The sequence below is a fragment of the Lissotriton vulgaris genome, chromosome 7 (assembly GCF_964263255.1).
Source record: "Lissotriton vulgaris chromosome 7, aLisVul1.2, whole genome shotgun sequence".
NCBI classification, from domain to species: domain Eukaryota; kingdom Metazoa; phylum Chordata; class Amphibia; order Caudata; family Salamandridae; genus Lissotriton; species Lissotriton vulgaris.
In genome coordinates this window covers 471,379,101-471,405,142 of record NC_141695.1, presented here as the reverse complement: position 1 = coordinate 471,405,142, position 26,042 = coordinate 471,379,101, and the positions used below count along the sequence as shown (strand labels likewise).

General features: G+C 46.7%; 1 protein-coding gene across 2 annotated transcripts in view; it reads left to right on the top strand.

Moving 5' to 3' along the window:
• LOC147701894 (histo-blood group ABO system transferase-like) overlaps positions 1-26,042 on the top strand; it is a 790,021-nt gene that overhangs the window by 2,645 nt on the left and 761,334 nt on the right. The window lies entirely within an intron of this gene.

The following is a 26,042-nucleotide window of genomic DNA, read 5'->3' as shown; positions in this document are numbered from 1 at the left end:
CCTTGAACACCTGTCTGTAGGTTCTCTCTGTCTCTCTGCCTGCCTCTGCACTCTCGACCTCCTTGAACACCTGTCTGTAGGTTCTCTCTCTCTCTACCTGCCTCTGCACTTTCACCCTCCTTGAACACCTGTCTGTAGGTTCTCTCTGTCTCTCTGCCTGCCTCTGCACTCTCGACCTCCTTGAACACCTGTCTGTAGGTTCTCTCTCTCTCTACCTGCCTCTGCACTCTCGACCTCCTTGAACACCTGTCTGTAGGTTCTCTCTGTCTCTCTGCCTGCCTCTGCACTCTCGACCTCCTTGAACACTTGTCTGTAGGTTCTCTCTACCTGCCTCGCACTCTCGACCTCCTTGAACACCCCTCTCTCTCTCTCTCTCTCTCTCTCTCCCTGCCTCTGCATTCTCGACCTCCTAAAACACCTGTCTGTAGGTTTTCTCTCTATCTCTCTCCCTCTACCTGCCACTGCACTCTCGCCCTCCTTGAACACCTGTCTGTAGGTTCTCTCTCTCTCTCTCTCTCTCTCTCTCTCTCTACCTACCTCTGCACTCTCGCCCTCCTTGAACACCCGTCTGTAGGTTCTCTCTCTCTCTCTCTCTCACTCTCTACCTGCCTCTGCACTCTCGCCCTCCTTGAACACCTGTCTGTAGGTTCTCTCTCTCTCTCTCTCTCTCTCTCTCTCTCTACCTGCCTCTGCACTCTCGCCCTCCTTGAACACCTGTCTGTAGGTTCTCTCTCTCTCTCTCTCACTCTCTACCTGCCTCTGCACTCTCGACCTCCTTGAACACCCGTCTGTAGGTTCTCTCTCTCTACCTGCCTCTGCACTCTCGCCCTCCTTGAACACCCGTCTGTAGGTTCTCTCTCTCTCTCTCACTCTCTACCTGCCTCTGCACTCTCGCCCTCCTTGAACACCTGTCTGTAGGTTCTCTCTCTCTCTCTCTCTCTCCCTGCCTCTGCACTCTCGCCCTCCTTGAACACCTGTCTGTAGTCTCTCTCTCTCTCTCTCTCTCTCTCTCTCTCTCTCTCTCTCTCTCACTCTCCCGCCTCTACACTCTCGTCCTCCTTGAACACCTGTCTGTAGGTTCTCTCTCCCTCTCTGCCTGCCTCTCTACTCTCGCGATCTTTGAACACCTGTCTGTATGTTCTCTCTCTTTTTTTCTCTCTCTCCCGCTCCGACTTATACTACAGTATTATGAAAACAGAATTCCCGAGTTAGAAATGTTTGAGAGAATGTGTGACATTTTGGTGATGGTAGTGTGTATTGTTTTTTGTGCAGCTGTGTTCTAATTTTGCTGTGTGATATTGTCTTATTTTGAGGTTGATGTGCTGCATTTTGTGACTGGTTTGTTGTGGTGTGCCTTGCTATGTTTTATTTGTGTTATTATGTTGCTGTGTGGTTGTGTTATTGTGCCACATTCCGTTGTTTACTCAGGAGATGACAACAAATGCTGTTGAATTTCTTGCCCAAAACATCACATTCCTTTACATTTCTATTGACAACCATGTACCACCGTTTAAGGTGGCACAATACTGCTGCTCCTCCCATTAAACAATTTAAGACACTAGTCAGCCCAAAACTGTGGAAGCGAAGGTTAATTTAGTGCTTGGCCTGCACTCTGGCTCCCTTTGCATACCTCTCTCTAGGGACTTTCACTCTTCTCACACCTGTCCCTGATGTCCTCTTGGCTGCAGTCAGTCTCCTCTCACCATCCCCTGCAGTCTTTGCCCCCCTACACCTCTTGCTATTTTCAGCAGAAGCCTTACTACCCGTACATTTCCCTTCAGACCATCTCACCCATCTGTCCAGGAAGTGTATTTTCCTCCTCCAGTCCAGTTCCTGGTGCCTTTCTCCTTTCTCTGTCCTACCAAATGCACGTGTGTGCTGTCTCTCTCCTCGCAGCTGTTAGTACTGCAGTATGCCTTCTCACAGCTGTCCTTGCAGTACACTTCCTTCCTCACAACTGTCCCTGTAGTTTCTCTCCTCCTACCTGTCCAATCATTTTGTGCCTGAGACCATTCCTTTCAGTCTCTCACCTCACGCTCGTCAGTGCAGTCTCTCTCCTCAGACCTGTCTCTGCATTTTCTCACCACTCACGTCAATGCAGTCTCTCTTCATAGCTGTTGTTTCAGTTTCACATCTCCGACATGTCACTGCAGTCTCTCTCTCCTTTCCCACTCCCCCTTTGAACCTTCAGTCTCTCTCCTCAGAGCTGCCCCTTCAGTCTCTCTCCCTACACATGTCCCTCCAATTAACAATATAAAGCGTAGTAGTGCACCACATCAATAACCAAAAATGTATGAGAAAAAATACCAGAATCAAACTAATAATATTTATGTGGTTCTTGTCTTTATTTTCTTTTGTTAAAAAGTATAACACATATGCAGTGAAGACAGTCAACGCGTTTCGTCCATAACAATGGACTTCTTCAGGGCTGCAATACAACATATATATGTTCAACATGTAAAAACACCAAACTTCACAAGCTCGCCTTACAGCAGACAACCCTGGTGTTATTCGGCTATGCTGTGAATAATGCAGAACAAAAACAGACTATGAAATTGCATGCCCTTTAAATTTGCAAAGAGGTATTACAAGAGAGTATCAACAACAATTGCTCCTTTAAGTTAGCATGCTCTTCAGCTGCTGTAAATGAGTAAGGACATCAAGGCGCCATGTTGCCTAGCAGCTGGCTTCTGAGAGGGGCTGTAGGTCGTGCAGAAACTTTGAGCCACCGCTTTCTCCCGGACTCTGTCGACATAGGGGTATCCACAGGGCCGGCGCTAGGCATGGGCAGTGTGGGCGGCTGCACAGGGCCTCGCACTCAGCCCACCAGCATGGGGCCCAGCACTGGTGGTGTGTCCTGTTGTTTCCCTGGTGGTCTATTTCAAAGAAAGGTGTCGCCTGCAATTAAGGTCTATTGGAGGGGGGCCCCTCCCTGGGCCTCCCAGGGATGGTGTCCGGAGGCATAGGGGAGGGAGACGGAGACGCTCCCTCAATTGCAAGGAGACTATTTACAGACACTGTGGGGGGCCAATTGTCCAGCATTTTGGCGCCCCACAGTTTTAACTTTTAGACCACAATCAATTCTCACACCTATCGGACTGAAGGTGTGAGAAATGCTTGTGGAGTAAATGTTTAAACTGTGGGGACGCAAAAAATGCTGTACAATGGGCCCCTCACAGTGTCTCTAAATGGTCTCCTTGCAAGAGGCCACTTTTCTAAATTAGAGGGGCCCTCGCACGTTCCCTTTTAGCCTAGGGCCTCGCAAATCCTAGAACCGGCCCTGGGTATCCAGCATTGTGCTTGGTATGTGTCGGGGCACAGGTTGCACGAGCGCCTCAGTTGTGCATTAGGAGCATCCTTGCAGAGCGAGCAGGTTAAAAGGGAATAAAGCAGCAAAGGTGGATGATTTCACCGTTCTAGCACTTCACTCCTCGGCTGGAGGCGTTGTCGTCTGACAAAATCTCAGCAATTTACGATTATATGGTCTGCTTCTTCAGAACATTGACTCTGCCCTGGTTTTAAATGTTTTCCATTAATTACCTAGGGGAGATGGTGGGGTGGTGAGAGGCCCATGCTTTTTAATAAATAAGTTACATTTATTAAAACAAGCATTTACAATGCAACGGTCTCGCCTTTGCAAAAGTTAGAGCTATTGGCATTGTAAATTACAAAAAATGTATTTATGTGTTGGGTTTGAAAACAGATAAATAAATGGTATTGTCATTTACCATGCCAATAGCTTAATCTCTCGCAAATGCGACACACAGAGCCACACACACACACAAACAGAGCCACACACACACAGAGCCACACACACAGAGCCACACACACACAGAACCACACACACACAGAACCACACACACACAGAACCACACACACACAGAACCACACACACACAGCACCACACACACACAGCACCACACACACACACACACACACACAGAGCCACACACAGAGCCACACACACACACATAGAGCCACACACACACACATAGAGCCACACACACACAGAGCCGCACACACAGCCACAAAAACACACATACAGCCACACACAGAACACACACACACATACACAGGGGCTCCCCGGGACGCGGCACAGCTGAGGCTCTGACGCAAGCAGCACATCTGCTTGTAGGATTTATACTATGGTGTAAAGTGGTGGCAAACGCATGTGATATTTTGTAAGTTGCAAGAGGATGGGCGCGAGAATGATGTAATCTGGGTCAACAGCAGATACTGAAAACAAGATCTTTTATTTTTTTGGCGCATTTTTTTGGCGCATACACGTAATGAAGCAGATGGGGTTCTAAAGCCATGGCATACTTTTTCAATTCACCCTCCAAGCCCCAAAACAATGGTGATGGCCCTCTGATTGTTATTAATGCAATCACCACCATCAAACTTCCATTCCCACCCATGACACAACACAAGCAGTTGGTACTGAAGGATGACCAATACTTCAGAGTTACCCCCCCACCACGCAGGTACCACAAACACTCACCTATGGTGGAGATGAAGGTGGTGTTGAAGTCATAGCCGGAGAAGCGGAAGAGCATGCAGGTCTTGCCCACCCCCGAGTTGCCGATGAGCAGCAGCTTGAACAGCAGGTCATACATCTTCTTCGCCAGCATGATTGTGGGATAATCTGAAGCTCACCCCACCCCCGTCTTACTGACCAATTTACGCCCCAGGGTTAAAGGCCTTTACAATCTGCCCAGGTCAGGCCTGCACAGCTGAATCTTGCTAACAGTCTCCGGATGGTCTCTAGACAGGACTGCTGCAGAAGCACGCCTCGCAGCCCGATAGGCTGAGATGGACAAATGTCGTCTGTTGAAGCATCAATAACAGACAACAGGTATTAGGGTACATTTACGGACAGTCCGTGAATTATTGGCTGGGGTCACCCCATCTGTGACAAAATTTCACAGGACTGTGCTTCTCAAGTACCATAGAAATTAGATTGTAAGTTACATTAAAAAAGTGAGAATTTGCTGCTTTTTTCCCCCATGATCTTTAAACGGCTAAACATCATTTTAAGTGAAAACTGCTGTGCAACTAACCCAAGGAAACTCTCAAACCTCACATGCCAGTTACTGTTGTCACAAGATGTGGATTTCTATGGTCTTATAACTCCCCCAAAGATACAATGGCTTTTTCAATCAACATTTTGCAGTTTATTTTCCACATTTGCAGGTTCTCGACGATTTTGGATCTTGTTAGAGGAGGTGAACTCTCTGCATGTGAGAATGTGCAGTACAACGTTGCAGTTTATTTTGCACCATGAATGTGGAAAAGTTGTCCACCGTGCAGCTTCAAGCATGAGAGTCCCTCGAAAGCACTGCAGTATTTTAATCCAGAGCCACGCTGTACATATAAGTGCAGTGCGCATGATTGAGGAGTTTTTCCTTTTGTGGATGTGAGGGCATGCTGTAGTTTTAGTCATGTGTGTGGCTGTTTCTGAGTACCTTAGGGAACAACGGCTGGTCAGCTCACTGTATTTAAAAGTGTATGCGTAGCACAGCAAGAAAAGTCGATCTTGTATCGTACTAGGTCAAAAAATGGTTGTCCACCGCCTAATGTTTGCATGCAACCTGGCCCTCAGCAGGGGAAGTGCTGGATAGACACAGCCCCCATCAGTATGTCATTTGGCGCTGGTTGTGTTACTGCAAAATGTAGCTGTGGCAGAGTGTGAAAACTATTAAGAGGACAGCAGAGCCAACTAGAGCAAAAATCCACTTATGCTTTAACATCTCCTTTCAAACACCACTCTCTCAAGCGCCTAAAAGCAAATTAATTGTGCAATGCCCGCTTTACAATTTGGATAAATAAATCACTGTATCTTATCTTCGAATCATAGTCCTAGGGGCACTAGCTGCAGGGACTTGTTCTGTGAGAAAACTGCCATTCTTTCCAGTTGAAATATTGAAAGCACCCAGGGGGCAAGGCATTTGCGAAAGCTGCGCTACAGAGAAATAGAAGAGACTGAAAAAAACAAGACGCCCACACTCACCAGGTCTTCTGTGTCGGGGCTCTTCTCTGGTGCTGCGGCATGGAGCGGGGCTCTTCTTCACACAGGAGAGCCCCCGCTTGGTGCTAGCCTCTTGTCCGGTCCTCTCCCGGGACCAGAGCCGGGTACGGGTGACAGCGAGATTGTAGACAGCTTCCGCCCGCCTGGGGGAAGCAGAAACGGCACCGGCTCACCTCTCTGCAGCGTGGGGCTCTCCCTCACTCCTGGGAGCCCCGTGGAAGACGCCGGCTGGAGGAATTTGCTACTGCACCCCGGGGCTCTCATCTCGTCTGCCGCGGGGAAGGGAGGTCACTTCCGGGTGTCTTGTCGTCCCGCCCCCGGCCTGCCTAACTTCCGGGGTCGCGGCTGCAGCCAATCTCAGCGCGGCCCTGGGTTGGGGAGGCGGGACAGCGCCTCACAGAGGATCCCCGGTTAATTTTATTTATTTAATGGAATTTTATATAGCACGAACATTACCCGAAGGTGTCCGAGTGCTTTACAAAAGAACCATTTACAATACATAAGTACTTAGGATTACATAAACGATACAAACAGAAAAAATCAATCCGGCAACAAAAAACGCCCAGAAAAGTATGACGACAAAAGGGGCGGGACTTAAAAAAAGTCACGGAAACGCCCCCGAATCGCGTCCTGATGGGGAAAGAGTAATTGACAACGATGTCTTCCAATGGCTAGCCTCCATTTATTGAGCTAGCCAATGGAAGAAGGGGCGGGTTCAAGTCCCCAATACTGAGATAACATTAAATTTTGCCTGCGCGAGCACTGCTGCGCAGTGCTACGGCCAGGCGAAACCTAAACAAAAAAAGAACACGTACACAGAAAAGGGAGAGGAGGAGGGACGAGGGAGGTGGTCAATCTAGTTAACAAGAGGGGGGGGAGCAAAGTCAACATTGACAACCTGTGGGGCTGAGAGCACAGCTTAGAACACAAGCAGTAGGGATGCCACCCCGCCCCCGAGGCATTCAAGGGAAGAGTGCAGAGGGCAAGGAAAGAGGGAGGGGAAGCATAACCTGTCCAATCCGCACAGGAAGCACTGGCAGCAGGCTCTGTACATGTTTGTTAGGGGGAAGGTGGGTTTGCGAGAGGCCCGTGTATTGTAATAAAAAAAAAGTATTATTTATTACCAAAAAACAAAAACACCATGCGTTTAGAAAAGGGAGAGAGGAAGAGGTGGTCAACAGACAATGGGAAGGGGCAGGAGCAAAGTCAACACAACAACAGGTGGCACAGAGCTTGGAACTCAAGCTGGAAACTAAGATAAGAAGCTGAGGCAAAAGAGAAAGTAGTGTGCCAACACTATACATGGCCCATAGGGAAATAATCAATATAACAGGGCCAGTCTGCAGGGTGGGAACAAAGCAGCCTAAAGGCACGGCAAAGTAAAGCCTTTCCCTACCAAACCAAAGGAATTCTGAAAGGCTGCAGAAGGAGCCAACGAAAGTGATGGGTGTGGTAAATGCCCCTAGAAGGAGATGCAACATGTTGAGAGACAGCGCGTGCCCAGTCTAGGCTTGACCTAAAAAACACAAACATAGCAACCTACATAACACGTGACACAATACTCAAAGTGAATAATGACAGACATTATAAAACATGTGAATATACAAATGCAAAAAAATACAATATATAATATATATACACATTCACACACAATTGGTACCAAATAAAGTACATCAATAAAAATACAAAACAATTGCCCCAAAACGAAAAATTATTCTACACCCAACAATGAAGAACTTATAACACACAAACACATTTCAGAGATATTGAAAAAAAAGGGGACAAATAGATTTTAACAACATCAGTTAAAGACAATAAATATGTGAATAAGTCCTCTTGCAGATTACAGAATAAAGCCTCTCACCTCATAGTGGTCCTTGGAGACTCTATGTTACCTTTATTACACATCTATCACTACACATGACAATTACAACATATGTTTTACAATGCATATACATCTAACACCTGATAAACTACAACATGGTAAGGCAGAACCTGCCACATCTACAATACATTGTATTGGGTTTGACAGTAATGGACTTCTGCGGTTCAGGGAACAGTAGAGTGAGTTGAGGGGTGGTAAGGAGATTTAAGGGTTCCGAAATGGGGAGTACCAAAGGTCGAAAGGGGTTTTTCGGGTTCAAGAAAGATAGTGTTAGTAGCTGTGAGGAGTTTTTAGGGTAAAGGAATGGATGGTGTTTAGGAGTAGTTAGGCATTTTGGCGTTCAGAAAAGGTTTGATTTAAGGGGTAGTAAGTGCTCTTTAATCTTCAAGGATAGGTAGTGTTTAGGAGTAGTCGGAGGCTTTAGGGTTTAGTGATGGGTAGTGCTAAGGGTAGTAAGGGATCTTTAGAGCTCAGAAAACAGTAGTGTTATTAAGAGTTGTTTATGATTCAGGGATGTGTAGTTTTTGGGGTTATTAAGGATTTTGTATGGTTCAGGAAAGTGTAGCGATAAGGTAGTCAATTGTTTTTATGGTTCAGGCATTGGTAGTATTTACTGGTAATAATGGATTTTTGGGGTTCAGGGATGGGTAGTATTAAGGGATAGTAAGGGTTTTTTAGGGTTCAGGGATGGGTAGTATTAAGAGGTAGTAAGGGTATTTTAGCATTCAGTGATCAGTAGAACTAAGAAGTAGTAAGGTGTCACCTATCCAATGACCACAGACGGCTATGTTGCTTTAGGAAGCGATATGCATTCGGATTGATACAAGAAGGTATGTGTTTCTCCAGGGATTAGACGTCTTGATTCGCCACTCTGTCCTGCGCTGCCATAGGCGTTGTTCCTTTCTTTCTGTTCCTTCTCCCTCCTCGCGCTGGTTGTCCCCTCGGTAAAGGAGAGAGATGCTATTAGCACAGGTCCCCTTCATTAACAGCCCTGCCTAGCATCACGCATCAGGCGTTAGACTAATGCATTTCAGTGTGGTGGTCCGCAACATCGCACTGAAATGCGTAGTCACGCATAATTATAGCGCCTCCCCTCCTCAGGGCGAACCAAATCATGTACCACCAATACAGAAAAACTAATGCTATTCTCGTCTGGAGTGGCGCACATGCCATTCAGGCTGTTCACAGCAGGCTTTTTGGCGTCAGCGAGTCTGCAGCTATATGCTGCTACGCTGTAACAATTCACCGACACGCACAGCAGCGTAAGTCATGACGCTGCAGCGCGAGAGGTGAGCAGGCGGCTACAGTTCAAATAAACTAGTGTAAGGCTGCAGCAGGCAATAGCACTGCTCGTAGTATGACCAAGTTGTGCAACGGTAAAACAGCCAACGAACCCGACTGTTGGCTCAACTGACTCCCGCACAGTCAGTGGCAGCCGTTTGAGTTGCTGAGCCAATCCAACATGCCCAGGCTGGTGATGTTTGCTGCGGCGCGAGTCGTTGGTAGGGTGCAGCGGCCCGTATGAAGGATCGTGTCTCAAAGTTAGTAAATTGTGCTTCATGATGATTCTCTTGTCTCTGCTGCAAAATGTGTTATTAAAAGTGTGACGCAGTTCTGCTGGTCGGACAACCTGCGTTTTACTGTAGTTCAGCATGGATAACTGAATGATTCAACAATATTAGAGCAAGTCTAGGAAAAAAACTAGCCTGTGAGCGATGATCAGTTGACGTAAAGGTGCGGCTCTGCAAGAGTGGCCGTTTGCCCTCTGCCTCTAGAATGCAGCAGAAGCAGGGCAAGAAGATCTGCATTGAGCAGGGGTTGCTGAAGTCAGATGGCAGAGGCGGCATTGAACATGGAAACGGAATGTATACTTCCTGAAGTTCACTGAATAGTGGACTTTCCTGGAATGGAGATTTGTTTCTCTTTCAGCCATGTAATCCGTTGCAAAGGGACTAGCACAGGTGTAAATGAAACACAACTAATGTGGGAGGGTGCAGCACTGATAAAGGGTTCAAACTGCCCTTCGTGAAGACAGGAGAAGAAGACCCAGATGGCTGGAGAGGGGAAAGAGTGCATTATACATCTGAAAACAAATAGAATAGAATAGAATATGCTCTTATATAGCACATGGCTACCCGGGCGCATCCCAGCGCTGGAGACATGTGGTGAGGAGCAGATGGAATTTTATGGGAAAAGCCATGTCTTCAATTGTCTGCGGGATGAGAGGTGGTTGGTTTCCTGACGGATAGGAAGAGGCAAGGAGTTCCAAAGCCTTGATGCGTTGTAGGAGAAAAGGTGTCTTCCGGTGTGGGACTTCCTGATTTTAGGGACCTCGGCTAAATGTAGATCATTGGAGCGAAGACTCCTAGATGCTTTATGGGGTTTGATGAGGTTGTTGAGAATAGGAGGACCTTTTCCCTGCAGATTTTTGTGAGTGATACAAAGAGCTTTAAAGTGTATTGGCTCTTGCATCGGGAGCCAGTGGAGTGTTTTAGAGCCGGTTTGGCTGGGGAGCGGTTGTTAGTGCCTGTAAGGAGTCTTGCTGCCGAGTTTTGGACTACCTCAAGTTTGCGGATAACTGAGGTGGGGGCTCCTAAATAAGGGGCATTTCCATAATCCAACCTCGACAAAATGAGCGCTTGGATTAGGATTTTTTGGGAGCTCTCAGGTAGGAGGGGCAGTATTTTGCGTTTTGACCTCAGCAGGTCGAAGTTGATGGCAGCCGTTTTTCTGGCTTGGACTCTAAAAGTGAGCTCGTTGTCAAGCCAGAAGCCCAGGCTCTTTATTTCCTTTTTAGGGATTGGGGCGGGTTCAATACATGATGGCCACAGTGTGTATGGGTTGAAGATTGCTTAGTTACCCAGCAACATGAGCTCCGTCTTGCTGCCATTGAGTTTAAGATAGGACAAACTCATCCAGCTGGCGACTTCTTTAAGACAGGAGCTCAGGTTTGTGGGATCCTGCTCTGCCTGGTTCAGTGCCACAACAAGCTGAGTATCGTCCGCATAGCTGATAAACTGAATGCCAAAGGGTGCAACTATCTCAGCCAATGGAGACATGTACATGTTAAAAAGGGTGGGGCTCAGGGAGGAGCCCTGAGGAACCTCACATTGCAGAGGTAATGGGCGTGAATGGGTGCCACCTTCAAACACCTGGAAGTATCTTCCTTCGAGGAACGATTCCAGCCAGGAAAGGGCCCTGCCTGTCTATCCCAGTCTTTCGAGCTGGTGTGCCAGATTACAGTGGTTCACCGTCTTGAAGGCTGCACTGAGGTTTAGGAGGATGATGGCTACGGACCCTCCGGTGTCCAGGATCTTTCTGGACTTCTCCACCACCGCCACTAGTGCAGTCTCCATGTCCTGGCCTGGACGAAAGCCCATCTGGTAGTTTGAAGGTTTCAAGATATGCAGAAAGTTGGCGGTTCACATGTCTTACCGCAACCTTACTAATACCAGGGAGAAGGGAGATGGGGCGGTATTTGGCAAACTCCCTGGGATCTAGATCGGGTTTCAATAAGGCTTTCAACATTGCAATCTTCCAGTCCTGGGGGACTAAGACCAATTCAAGAGAGGTGTTGACTAGATTGACAATGGGAGTGGTTATAATAGACTTGGCGGTGGGAGGGGTTATAATAGTCATGCGTGCAGAGGCCTCTCTGCTCATCTGGGCAGACTTGTGCGGGCTATGTATTCACAACACAGTATGTTAGAAATGCAAGTTATAACTTTTTGCAGATGCTTCCTAGGGACTCGTTGAGCAGCTCTTTCCTGAGAAGTATGCATGGAGTGCAGGTTTCAGCTTTAGGCCGAATTTTCCAGTGCATTTGAATTTTTCTTGATTTATTTCATTTGCGCAGGGCTGCTTGGCAACACCCCTGACAGTTATTTTTGTTCCTTGTGCTAACTGTACATCACACAGGAGTCTATCTTCTTACTGACAGTAAGCTGTGTTACTAGAAGTCGCTCGCACTAACTCGTTTTGGGTCAGGTGACTCTGAGAGCCACTGTGGTGCTTGGCAACATAACTTTTCAGCACCCAAAGCATCACTGAGTCAGAAGAGCCTGTCGTGTAGCTCTTTGTGACAGGCTGCAACTGGTGTGATGTTTCCACCAGCAGGGCTTGGCAGGTAGTGGTAGGCATGCAGGACCGGGACGCACCGCTCAGTAATACAGCTTGTACTTATGATGTGACTCGTCTTAGAGTTCCTTGTTGCTCACCTGGGTATAATTTCTTATATTTAGGTTTCCCTCATCTTCACTGCTTGAGTTTGCTCGTGGGAAAGTGTAACTCATAGTCCTTGTGATGTCACTCATAATTACACAGAAATTAAACAAATGTCACACATAGCAATTTGAAACCTTGGCAGCTATGCATTAACAGTATGCCACCTAATTGCGAGCGCACTCTCCCTCTGATTTCCTATCGTGTCTCTCCTCCCCTTGAATGCTGCACCCACCCCGGTGATTTCCTCGCCTCGCAGACATTGAGAAGCCTCTTACGTCAGCTGCTTCGCTGGGCCTTGATGTCCTACTGGGCTTTTTCTAGTTGCCGGTGTCTTGTTTAGACTCCCCTCGTTCCCCTCCCAGCAGTCATCAAATTATAAACCTCCCCAAACGAAAACAAGCATTTGCAATGCAATAGGTCTCGCATTATAAAAGTTTGAGCTGTAGGCATTGCTAATAATAATGCAACACTAGCAGCTCAAAGATTCAGTAATGTGAGACCTATTGCATTGCAATTATTTTTTTTTATATAGCACAAACTTGAGTGAAAGGTGTGTATTTATTTTTCATTGAGTACAGTGTAATTATGTGATGTGTTATTATGGGGCACAGAGTGGTATTGTGTGGAGTGTCTTTATCTTGCATTAAGTAGAGTAAATATGTGACGTGCAATTATGTAGTAATGAGTGGTATGTAGAGTGTATTTATGTTGTATTCAATACAGTGTAAATATGTGATGTGTAATTATGTGGTACTGAGTGGTATTATGTTGAGTGTAGTTATCTACTCTACTCAATGCAACATAAAATACACCCCTCATACCATTCAGTACCATACAATTACAAACCACTTATATTTACACAGTAATCAATGCAACATAAATGCTCTCCACATCATAACACTCAATGCCACATAATTACACAATATTTACACTTTACTCAATACAACATAACTACACTCAACATAATACCACTCAGTACCACATATGCTGGTTTCAAGGGTTGTGGTCAGTTTCAGATATCGTACTGCAGTTAGTTTCACATACTGTGATCAGTTTCACGTATTGTGGCTGATTTGAAGAACTGTGGTCTATTTTATGTTGTGTAGTTAGTTTGAGGCAGTCAGGTGCTAGCCAACAATGTGCAGAAGAACATAGTCCAGACAGGCCACAGCCACACCCACTGACAGCCAACAATGTGCAGTGACAGTATAGACAGCTTACAGCATGCTCACACGCATGGACAGCCAACTATATGCAGTGACCTACAGCCCAGACAGCCCTCAGCCTGCTCGCATGTATTAACAGCCAACCATGTGCGATGAAGCATAGTCCAGACAGCATGCGCACACTCGCGGACAGCCAACAATGTGCAGTGACGCACAGTGTACATAGCCAGCAGGCTGCTCTCATGCACGGGCAGCCAAATATGTGCAGTGAAAATGTAGACAGCCCACAGCATGCTTACACGCATCGACAGCCAACCATGTGTGATGAAGCATAGTCCACTCACATGCATGGACTGCCAATAATATGCTTTGGCACACAGTGTACACAGCCCACAGCCTGCTCCAAAGCACAGAAACCCAACCATGTGCAATGAAACACAGTCCAGACAGCATGCTCACACTCACGGACAGCCAACAATGTGCAGTGATGCACAGTGTAAACAGCCAGCAGGCTGCTCACATGCAAAGGCAGCCAAATATGTGCAACATTTTATATAGCACTGGCTAGACCCGGCTGGCCTTACATATGTTAAGCATTTTTAAATAGTTAGATCAGTTAAATTTTTAAATAGTTAAGTGAGTTACTAGGACGAATCATGACATCGAGAAAAGCCGGGTTACATAGTTACTTACATCCATTACTAAAACCTTAAATATTGTAGAAACCAATTCCAATGGTGCATAGAATGGGGATAGAGGGGAGTTGGAATATAGAACAGAACTAGGTGAATCGTCATAGAGGATCGAACATCAGGGGAACACAACACAGTTAGGGTAAGCGAGTAGAAAACAAACTGGAAAGTGTGAAATCGAACAGCAACATCCAGAGACCGACCCCTCGCTGCATCGGATCGGATTAGAAATGGGAAGGGATGGGTAGGGAGGAGGAGAAAAGGAGCATAATGGTGACCATAGGAGTAAAGCGTGGTGCAGAAGTTCCAGCAGGGAGATCAATTGAGGCAATGGTCAGACTAGAACGCATTACGCGCTGACAGGAGGAAGGAGTTAATTTGAGAAACTGAGCAAACCCCAAAATGGAGGATCCAGGAATAAACCCATTTACTTTTGTGACAAAATGGCGGGAGAACAAAAGTTCAGTTAACAAATTCTTAAGAAAACCTACACCCGGGAGCAGGGCTGAAGCGAAAGGCAGTCACCAGATCTGGCGGGGGGAGGCTGTAGTTTATTGATCATTGTAAGGTGCTCGAAGTCAGAGGGAAATCAGAGTGGATGACTAGGCAGTGGCCCTTGGAGAGGAAGACAACTGCGGGTCAGGGGGGCGTGCTGACCTGGGCACATTGGTACAGGGCAGCAACGGTTGCGGCAATCCCGTTGTTGCTGTTGCTGTCGGGGGGCTATAAAATCCATCCGCAGTCCCAGCGAGGTGAAGCAAGACACCATGCAGCCCCGTCTCAGGCCCGGGAGGCAGGGGAACGGACGGAGAGACATTCCCACGTCAACTCAACAGCAACCACCAGTCAGAGATTACTAGCCATGTACCTGCAACGTGCGTACTTTTTGCCACATGGCGCCCACTGAGCTTCATGAAACATTAAGCCCGGCAGTCGTGAAGTGGGCACTGTGTTGGTAAAAGGCGTGCAGCTGCACACGCACCCACATAAGTACACATTGAAAATATAAAATAAAAACTTAATAGAGATAGTTTAAATTTGGTCAGGTCGAAGCGTTGTAGTGTGAATGTTGCCATAGCACCTGCGGTTGTAAAGGCAAATCGAGTGAAACGCTTCTGCTGCATTTGGTCAAAGAATACATACCTTCAAAAGGTTTCTTTCAAGCTCATCATCGTGCGGCAATTACCTCTCCATGCCAGCGATACGCGGATACAGCTACAGTATGTTTTCTAGAGTGGAGCTGTTGTTTTAAATCGTCACGGCACGAAGACACGCAGCTCCAGCAATACGTGGCACAGTACGAAGACACACAGCTGTAGCCATGTGTGACGGCGCATGGAGAGATTAAGTGCTGATAAGCAGGGGCAATACTGCCTTGCTCGTTACTGAAGCGAAAATAACTAAAACAAAACTTAATAGCCAGCATGCATTAAGGTCTCCAATAACAAAGGCAGGCTACAGCCAGGCTACAGCGTGCTAACCAAATAGCAAAGAAGTGCAAGCAAAGTGAAAGAACACTGTAGTTAGGCCCCACTATATCAGGACTACACAGAAATTAGAAAATCACCAACAGCCAATAGAAAAGGACATTACAACAACACTACCACAACTAAGCCAATAGCAAGCAAGAAAACAAATAACATGAAATTTCAGCCAACATACAAATTACTTTATGTCTCACCGAGACATCGCATGCGCTGCCAAGGCGAGCCCTAAAAAATGTAAAGAAAATGAAGGGATATCCAGCAGGGTAGGGAACGGAGAGAGAAAGGACTCTCTGCTTCCTATCCTTTACTATTCCTTGCTTCTTTCCGCTGGCCCCGCTTACAGACCCGTAAACAATGCATGCATGTGCAGCTACCATCCTAGCCGATGTCCAGTTCCCCTGAGGACTTTCCTGGAGCCGTGACCCGCTGACAAGGTCACAGCCGCCTCGCCCAGCATGCCTTCCTTAGGGGCCGCCTCCGCCTCGCGGTGTGTGGTAGTTCCATCGCCCTCCGGTCCTCTCACGTCTCCATTGTCTCTGCTCGCAGTCTCCTGCTCCTTCTTTCGCTCTCCTTCTCCGGGATTTGGACTGCCAATTTTAAACTCCCTCTCCTCGTCGGCGTCTTCTGGGTCTGTCTTTCCCGGCAGGCCTGTTGCTCTTGGTTCCCTTAGAGAGGGCGCCTCTTCATTCTCCATGGTGACCCCGGGGCATTCCTAGCCGTCCTCCTGTGGCTCCCTGCAACATAAGGGTTTCTTAGGGTACAGAGATGGGTAGTAAGGTTTGTTTTGGAGGAAGGCTAGTGTTATGGGTTAATAAGAAGAGTTGTTTTTGGTTTTCAAAGATTGGTAGTGTTAGGGATAGTGTATGAGTGTTATGGGATTTCAAGTGCTAAGGGGTAGTATTAAATGTTTATGATACAGTGATAAGTACTGTTTAGAGGTGGTAAAGAGTTCTTAAGATTTAAGGATGGGCATTGTTACAGGTAGAGAGTTTACAAGTTTCAGGGATTAGTGGTATTAAAGAACTTTTAAGGTGCAGTAGTGCTAACGGGTAGTAAGAAGAGTTTAGGATTCAGGGGTGGCAATGGTCAGGGGTAGTACGTTTTTTTTCTTTTCTTTATTTTACATTGACAAATATAAGAAATTCTGAAGTTCTAGTTGTACTGTACATTTATTATTTATGATCCATCTCTAAATAACTATAACTTTATTAATTCTTTCTAAACAACAAATCTTAAATTACACAAACAGTAGAACATGTGAAGTTAAGCTATACCTTAAATCTAAATTCTGCACAACCTTCACAATGTTATAAGTAGCGCACCTCCATGCATACTGTTTCCAGCTCACTAACCACTCAACTATAATTTGCCACTCTGCCATGCACTGAGTTTTCACAAATTATGAGATGTGAGATATTATAAGTGTTTTTTATAAATGGTATCATTTCATATGGTGTAAGCAATGTAATATAAAAGGGTATAAGCAGTGAATGGAGAAGATGTGAGTTATAGATATAATTGTGGAGTGGGGTAGAATGTCCTGGTGTTGCATACAGTGAAGTAAAGTGTCACAGCGTGGAGTGGTGTGTCATACAGTGGAGTGGCCTGGTGGGTTTTAGAGTCTTGGAAATTCTTGTCAGTAGAGGGGAGTGCCACAGAGTGGATTAGACTAATGTACAATGGAGTGGAGTGACATGGTGTAGACTACAGTGCATTAGTGTGGAGTGGCATATAGTGGATTCGATTAAAGTGGCATAGAGTGGAGTAGAATGAAGTACAGAATGGTATACAGAGTAGTCACAGACTTAAGTGCTTGGAGTAGCAAAGAGGGACTTGCGCAAAGTGTTTTAAAGTGGCGTGGACTATAGACTTTTTTTTTTGTAGATTTACTTTTATTTGATTTGGTTTAAATCATAAAAAGAGCGGGTTAACCGCTAAAAACACGTTGATGCTTGTGACTTAAAATTCATGAATAAAATACACATTAATTAATTACTTCACGTTAAAACCTTTTTGATCAGTGAAACAGAGGAAACAAAGAAAACAGTACAATTAGTGCCTTTAGTCTTATGAAAATTATTCTAGTTTAAGTTGACAGATTCTTATTCTTATATTGGCTTGAGATCAAGTTCCGTGTCTTTCTTTTATAGTGCTTTTGCCGCTAGGCTTATGATTTACATGCTAATTGCACTGTTGATCCTCCTAAACATTTTATTACTGCGGATCTGCAGGTCCTTATCTGCTCTTTTTTCATTAACGGCCACAGCAGTTCTTTCCGTTTGAATGATAATGCCGGCAAAATACAAAGTAAGTGGAGCACTGATTCATTTCCTTGTCCACAGAGGTGGCAGTCCATTGAAGGCCAGGTGCGTTTCCATGTTGGCGTTAGATCTTTAGTTGGGTACACTCCCAGTCTCATTAAAATTAGTTGCGGATTCATTCAGTTTGCAAAGTGTTCCAAAAGATATGATTGGGCCTTTGGCTTTTTATATGTTGGCATCACCATCCATGCATGTTTTTCTTGGGCAAAGTGGCTTTATCCTGTTCTTGGGACCTTTGATTAATTGTTTTGTTGACCAATGGTTTAAACTCCGGATAGGCCGGTATGTTGGGCCATGCTTCCTCTAGATTTAAATTGCAGAAAACACAGTTGATGGACAGAATGAAGAACAATGTCTTACATTCACCCCAGCACAAAGATCTGGGCCTAAATCCATCGTTTTTTTGCACTCCACACCACCCTAGGTCAGACAATGGCTATTTACAAATTAGCCTTGACCCTGTGCCTCATGGGAACAGTCCAGCCCAAACTACCAAGCCATGTCTTTCCTAGACCGGAATCAAGCATTCAAGGACCGGTTTCTGGCTATCAGCCTTCAGCCTGGATAGCTTGATTCCAGTGATGTGGAGAGCCTGGGACTCACGTCTGAGCATACCCAGCCCACTCAGGTGAAAATTGCAAAAAACACAGTTGATGGACAGAATGCAGAACAATGTCTTACATTCACCCCAGTACAAAGATCTGGGCCTAAATCCATCGTTTATTTGCACTCCACACCACCCTAGGTCAGACAATGGCTATATGCAAATCAGCCTTGACCCTGTGCCTCGTGGGAACAGTCCAGCCCAAACTACCAAGCCATGTCTTTCCTAGACCGGAATCAAGCATCCAAGGACCGGTTTCTGGCTATCAGCCATCTTCAGCCTGGATAGCTTGACTCCAGTGATGTGGAGAGCCTGGGACTCACGTCTGAGCATACCCAGCTCACTCGGGGTGAAAATTGCAAAAAACACAGTTGATGGACAGAATGCAGAACAATGTCTTACATTCACCCCAGTACAAATATCTGGGCCTAAATCCATCGTTTTTTTGCACTCCACACCACCCTAGATCAGACAATGGCTATATGCAAACCAGCTTGACCCTGTGCCTCATGGGAACAGTCCAGCCCGAACTACCAAGCCATGTCTTTCCTAGACCGGAATCAAGCATCCAAGGACCGGTTTGTGGCTATCAGCCTTCTTCTGCCTGGATAGCTTGACTCCAGTGATGTGGAGAGCCTGGGACTCATGTCTGAGCATACCCAGCCCACTCTGGGTGAAAATTGCAAAAAACACACAGTTGATGGACAGAATGCAGAACAATGTCTTACATTCACCCCAGTACAAAGATCTGGGCCTAAATCCATCATTTTTTTTGCACTCCACACCACCCTAGGTCAGACAATGGCTATATGCAAATCAGCCTTGACCCTGTGCCTCATGGGAACAGTCCAGCCCAAACTACCAAGCCATGTCTTTCCTAGACCGGAATCAAGCATCCAAGGACCAGTTTCTGGCTATCAGCCTTCTTCAGCCTGGATAGCTTGACTCCAGTGATGTGGAGAGCCTGGGACTCACGTCTGAGCATACCCAGCCCACTCAGGGTGAAAATTGCAAAAAACACAGTTGATGGACAGAATGCAGAACAATGTCTTACATTCACCCCAGTACAAAGATCTGGGCCTAAATCCATCGTTTTTTTGCACTCACACCACCCTAGGTCAGACAATGGCTATATGCAAATCAGCTTGCCCCTGTGCCTCATGGGAACAGTCCAGCCCGAACTACCAAGCCATGTCTTTCCTAGACCGGAATCAAGCATCCAAGGACCGGTTTGTGGCTATCAGCCTTCTTCAGCCTGGATAGCTTGACTCCAGTGATGTGGAGAGCCTGGGACTCACGTCTGAGCATACCCAGCCCACTCGGGGTGAAAATTGCAAAAAACACACAGTTGATGGACAGAATGCAGAACAATGTCTTACATTCACCCCAGTACAAAGATCTGGGCCTAAATCCATTGTTTTTTTGCGCTCCACACCACCCTCGGTCAGATAATGGCTATATGCAAATCAGCCTTGACCCTGTGCCTCATGGGAAGAGTGTGGAAAAGTAGGAAAATTGATGTACATAAGCGGCGTTCATTTGCCCTTTCCCACTCCCATCCCTGTAAGCACCATGAATACCGTGAAATATTGACCGCATCACTCCGCCAGTAAAAGCCCGTGCCCATATGTACATGACAGCTATTTTAGGCACCATGGCCTTTTTGCCCGTTCATTGGAATCACCGGCTTCCCTTCTACGCTACTTGAACCCCCCCCCCCCTGCGCGACCCTGCTCTGAAAAGCAACCCTCCTGCTTGACCCACGCAAAACCCCCCTTTTTTCTTGAAGAAGCATCCTTCGTCTCAGCTGACATAACCCTCCCCAGCTGTATCTGACTGCCCCCGTTCTCTCACGTACGGGTCATAAGACCTCTCTCTCTGTGCGACTCTGTCCCTGTGCACACCCTGGCTTCCCCCCCCTCCCCTTCTCCCTCACACGGGTAAGTCATAAACCTTCTTCTTCTGCAAGACCCTGTCCTTGGGAGTCACGGCCGCGCCTGACCAACACCTCCTTTCCTTTCATGAATAACCCCTCTGTTAGTAAACCCTCCCTCCGCGATTGACTGTCCACACATGTCTGAGGTCATCGCCTAAGCCAGGATATACTGTTTACTGCCCCTTATTGTATGGAGTCACTCCTCTTCAAAGGACCCACTATTGATCCTGGCCTCCCCACCCCCTGGGCTACGATCAGGCGCACATATCCTAAAAATCGGCGGAACACTCAGCTGTGTGATTACCCTCTCCTCTTATCGGCAGGTCAAGGGTCTCTATTGTGAATATATGTGGGGTAGGATTGACACGAGGATTATGGGGATGTCTTTTCCTTGTTTCACAATGTCGTGATTGTAATACGGAGTGTTTTGTAAGGTATAAAAGACGATGTCTCAGCTCACTTGTTAGAGCACCTCCCGAAAGACACTGTGTTTCGTGTCCGAAATGACAGGCTCTCCTCATGAGTAATAAATCCTGTTCTTGTGATTCCTGCTCCCAGCGCCCGTCTCTTTATTTGGTAACTATTCAGAATGGGAACTAAGAGGCGACTTGCGCCAGCAGCCCGGGCATCGATACTAATATGGGCTCCCTTTCAACAATTTGCGTCCCAACGCGGGGTCCATCAGTGACATTAGGTCCAGTAAGAGAGATCCAGACGAAGAGGTGAACATCTAAATGATCGGAGTATACCTGCCTTGAGAGGGCCCTCGTCCGGCTGCCGATTGAATGAACTTCACCGATTCTGAACGGACCTCTCCCGAGTAACCTACTGTCCTGACTGGAATCCCACAGGAATGCTGCATAGAGTAAGAGAACGATCGGGCGCTGGAGGGGGAAGACGAAGAACTGTCCGTATGGTCCGGTCCGGGTAAGATTAAGTAGGGTGTTTTTACGCCTGATTGGTAGGGTGGTTTTTATCCATCTGATTGATTGATTGATTGTATTGGAATCGGTATTTGAATACTGATATTGTTGTTATTGGTTCATTTAGCTTTGGATGCTACTTGAAATATTGGTTCTCTTCTCGAGAACGAGACATTCTCTGTTTGCAAACAGCGGTGAATAGGAACGTTCGTCCCTCTTTGCAGATAGAGAAGGGTAGGTTATGCCCCTTTATGATTCGTCAGGCCTACCTTTCTCCCCACTGATTGTTTGAAATCGATTAATAATAGATTGTTGCTCTTTGAGATCTTCCCTGTCTACAAACAGAGACGAATAGAAATATTCTGTCTTCCTTTGCAGATAGCGAAGGGCAGGTAATGCAGACGTTTGTCCCCGTTGTAATCCGTCATGCCTGTTTTTCTCCCCACTGATTGATTGATTGACTGGACATTGTTGTCCAAGGAATTGTTTGTTTGAGGTCTTTTCTGTTTGCAAACAACGTGGAATAGAAATATTATGTCTAGTCTTTGCAAGTAGTAAAGGGTAGGTTATGCCCCTTTATGATTCGTCAGTCCTACCCACTCCCCACTGATTGACTATTTATTGGGGGTAGCTCACCTGGTCCGCCCAGGAGGCTACCCTAATGGAGGGACATATGCTCCCCACTCATTGGCCATTTATTGGAGGTAGCCCATCTGGTCTGCCCAGGAAGCTACCCTAGTAATTGGAGGTACATCATTTGGTCCGTCCAGGATGATACCCTAATGAAGGGACATGTGTTCCTCTCTGATTGATAATCTAGTTCCACCCCGGACCATTTATTGGAGGTAACTCATCTGGTTCGTCCAGGAGTACCCCTAATGAAAAGGACATATAAAAATATGAAGTGATCACCGTACCCTGTTAACAGAAACTTTAGCTCGAAACACGCTAAGGAAAAGAAGGAAAAAGAAAAAGAAATCGGGCTAAGTCAGTAACCCCCTGATGAGCTTTCGACTTCACTAAAAATAAGAAACATTAGAAACAGTTCGTAATAAGAAATATAAAATGGCAAAAAGCTTGACAGCAAGACAGCCATGAGGTAGCTAGGTTCCGCTGCCCACTCCTGCCCCAAACATGTCTACCTCATTGCCCACCGCGCCCAAATAACGGTCACATGAAATAGATACAAATCAATAGGTACCTACCACCATTCCGGAAGCTCCCGAAGTGCAGCAGGTCCGCGGTTACGCCCATCCGGAAGGCGAGGCCTCGATGCGTGCAGGGCTCGGCTGGCCGCAGTCGGAAGGGGAGGCTGTGGGGCGGACGGCCCGAAAATCGTAATGATCTCTCCTTTTCCCCTCTTCTGCTGCCCTGCAGGCCACGGGGGGGATGTCTTGCCTCAGCCACCGACCCCCCCCCCCTCTCTCGCCTGATCCGGCTCTCATCGAAGGCCGAAGCCAAGGCGAGGACGGCGGCGCTTCTTTGCGAAATAATGGCTGCGACAACACTCTTGAAATGGCCCTGGATAGTTGCAGGTAGTCCCGCCACATGGCAACCCCTGAGAGTGACAGGTAGTCCCGCCACATGGCAACGCTTGAGTTGCAGGTGGTCCCGCCACATGACAAGGGGGGGGATGTCTTGCCTCAACCACCGACCCCCCCCCCCCCATCTTCATTGCCTGGCACGGCCGTACCAAAGCGCTGGAGCCGGAGAACGGCGCAGGGTCGCTGGAAGAGGGAGGCGGCGCGAACGAGCCTCCCCCACCTCCCTCCAGGTGGAGGCTTCCAGCGACACCCCAACGCTCCCGCTTGAAGAAAGGGTCCATATCAAAAAGCGGGTTTCCTTGCCCGGGACGGGCACATGCCCTGTACTCCTCAACCTTGAAGATTCTAAAAGAGCCGGGGGGGCCGACCTCTCCACGAGGCGCCCCCCGCCCTGTCCTCCGATGGAGCCACGAGACGTCGGTGCGCTCCTGCCGGCGCCAGCCTCAGTTTGGAAATGACTAAAATCCTGCAAAGATACAGATTTGTTCAGTTCCGGTGGAACACCAGAATGACCCGGTAGGAAAAGATTGTTGCCCCCCTCCCCACTTTTGACTGATGGTTCATATTACTAGTCTGACACCCCATTACGAGAAAACTTTTTTGAACTGCCAAAAGAGGTTCTGGTCCAACCACGAGTCATTGGAGACATTCTGACTATACTGGGACCTGCCTGACCTCGCCCAAAATGGCACCGATACAAAAATGAAACTTTCAAACTCCTTGTTCACCCGGATTGCTCAAACCTTGATGCTCCGAGATATGTATGCATTTTTTTGGACAATGAAAGTCGATAAGATGGATAGTGATTATGTGCTTAGAAAAGACAGCGATGTAAGATAGATATTGATTATGTGTTGGGACAATGAACTGATTTAGGGTGGGTACTAATTATGTTTGGAAGCGATGAATTGGTGTAAAATAGGCACCGAGTGAGCATTTGGATAATGAATTAATATTATTGAAAACTTGAATTCTTGACATGCATCATACTCGCCCTGTAGGAAGGTTCGATACGATTTTATGCACTGCTGCACTTTGTGAAATAAATGATCACCGACTTCGTTCCTCTTATGCACAGTTCCAGTCCGCTCCGTGGCCGGCCCACCGGGTTGTAGGCCCGTATTTGTGCGCCAACATTATTAATTAAAGGTATTTTGAAAAGGAAAGTATAATTGTAGTGGTTGCATTAATGAGTTTTTTTAATGTGTTACTACTGTCTGTAATATAAGCGAAAAATGAGCAGCCTTATTAAGGTTGAAGGGTAAAAAGGCCCGATATTTAGCAGCTACACCATGTGTCACAGGCAGCCGGAAAAGTGTTTTTAGACGCCCTTGAACGATACCACAGAAATACCACCTGACTGCCACACTTGCACACGACCTAAAAGGCCACGATCGTGTGATTCATGTAGATACGCAGACCCTCGATGATTATCTATCTGACACTACTGATCCCTCTGGGCTTAAACGCCGAGATGGTAGAGAATGCGCCCCGTGGAGATAGGTCGAGTATGTGGTAGGTAAAAACATTTTCAGATTTATGCGCGTTGACGTGTTTTGAATGCTGCCCCCACCCCCCCCTTCTTTCTCCTCCCTTCTGCAGGTTGCGCCGGAACATCGGCTGAAGTATGGAGGAGTGATGATCAAACAACCGACGGAAAGGGAAGGAGGGGATTTGAGCATAGTACTTATGCTAGACTTAGAGATGACTGTTCCTCCTTAGAACGTAGCGACTGGGAGGATGGACTGACATAGAAACTTGACCGGTACTGTATGACGGAAATTGACTCGAATTAGCACGTTAGATAACGTAACTATGATGTTTAACTAGATAGGGAAAGGAAAAAGAAGAGTCCTGGGGTAAGGGTTACCCAGGCACCACCCGTCTGGGAAGTTAGAAATGTTATTGATGTTCGAAATGTACCACCTCCTTCTCACACTCTTATAGATATAACCAAGCTGTCCGACTGTTCTCCTGATCAATACCCTCTGTTGCCTCAGCCTGGAGAACTTCCCACCAAAAGAAGAAACTCAAAAGTGGTTTAAGATCCAACCGTGGGCAAATAGCCCGACCAGGTTAATTTCTGACCGGCTGACCGAGGTGTAAGTATTGGCAATCAAGAACGCTCGCAAAAATAGCAAGCAAGAGGAAAAGGGAGGAAAAGGTAAAAAGAGCTCAGCCCATAGATAAATAGAATATTAAAGATACGCAGCATGCACAAGGAGATCTTTTTGGCCAATAACTGTCCTGTGTTTTGTCGTAAATATCTTTGAATGTAATACATGTACTGTCTTCCTTCGTCTGAGTTTGTGTGTATGTACTGTAGGGGTTATGTCTTCCCTCTGTTTGCGTCTCTCCGTTACCTGACCCCTGCTGTTCTGTGTTGTGAGCGCACTAAATGACCTATTTTCGTACACGTCTCTCTCTCTCTCTCTCTCCCTCTATCTATCTCTGTCTCTATCTCTCTCTCTCTGTCTCTACATGTCATACGTGTACCGAATGGCTCGTTTAGATCGCGGACGACTCTCACTCTCTACGAGAGTCCCCCTGTTCCATCTTCCTTTTTATGGTAAAATTGTGCCTCGCTGGCACCAGTCTGATTGGATACTTATTGAACGCGAAGGTGTTCAGCGAAATTGACAGAAACTAAAATGATTGTATCTCGCCATATTACTACCTCTCCTTTCTGCAAAATGAATGAACTCGAATTGGCTAAGAAAGAAAGGACAGGTAAGACGACTAAGGTCCCCCAATCTGACCTTTTATAGGGGAACTATATGTCAATGACCCTTTTTTTTTTTTTTTTTTTTTTTTTAGTTCATCAGAGACAAACGCCAACGTCTAGATTGATCCCCAATGCCCAGATTGCCCCACCCCCTTTTGCACCCATGCGCGAATGCCCGAAGCGTCCCCACCCCACTTGATTGACCCCAGCTGCTGTCCCCGATATATACATGATGACCATGAGTAACTGTCGTCCCTCGAGAAAAACTTGTTTTACCCTGACTCTCGATGATAGCGCCCCCGCCCTGTTTGAAAGGGTTAGTCAGCTTTTAAGGGAAATGTTAGACTGTTAAGGCTCAGGTTTGAAAGACAAGTCTCCGCTGGAGGTTCCGAAATGTTGAATTTGATGAAATGCGCAGTTGATAGGAGTCTGATTTCTCTCTATTTTGTGTCATGAATAGACGATGAATAAGCTTGGTATAAACTCAGTAGGAATGCCGACATATGC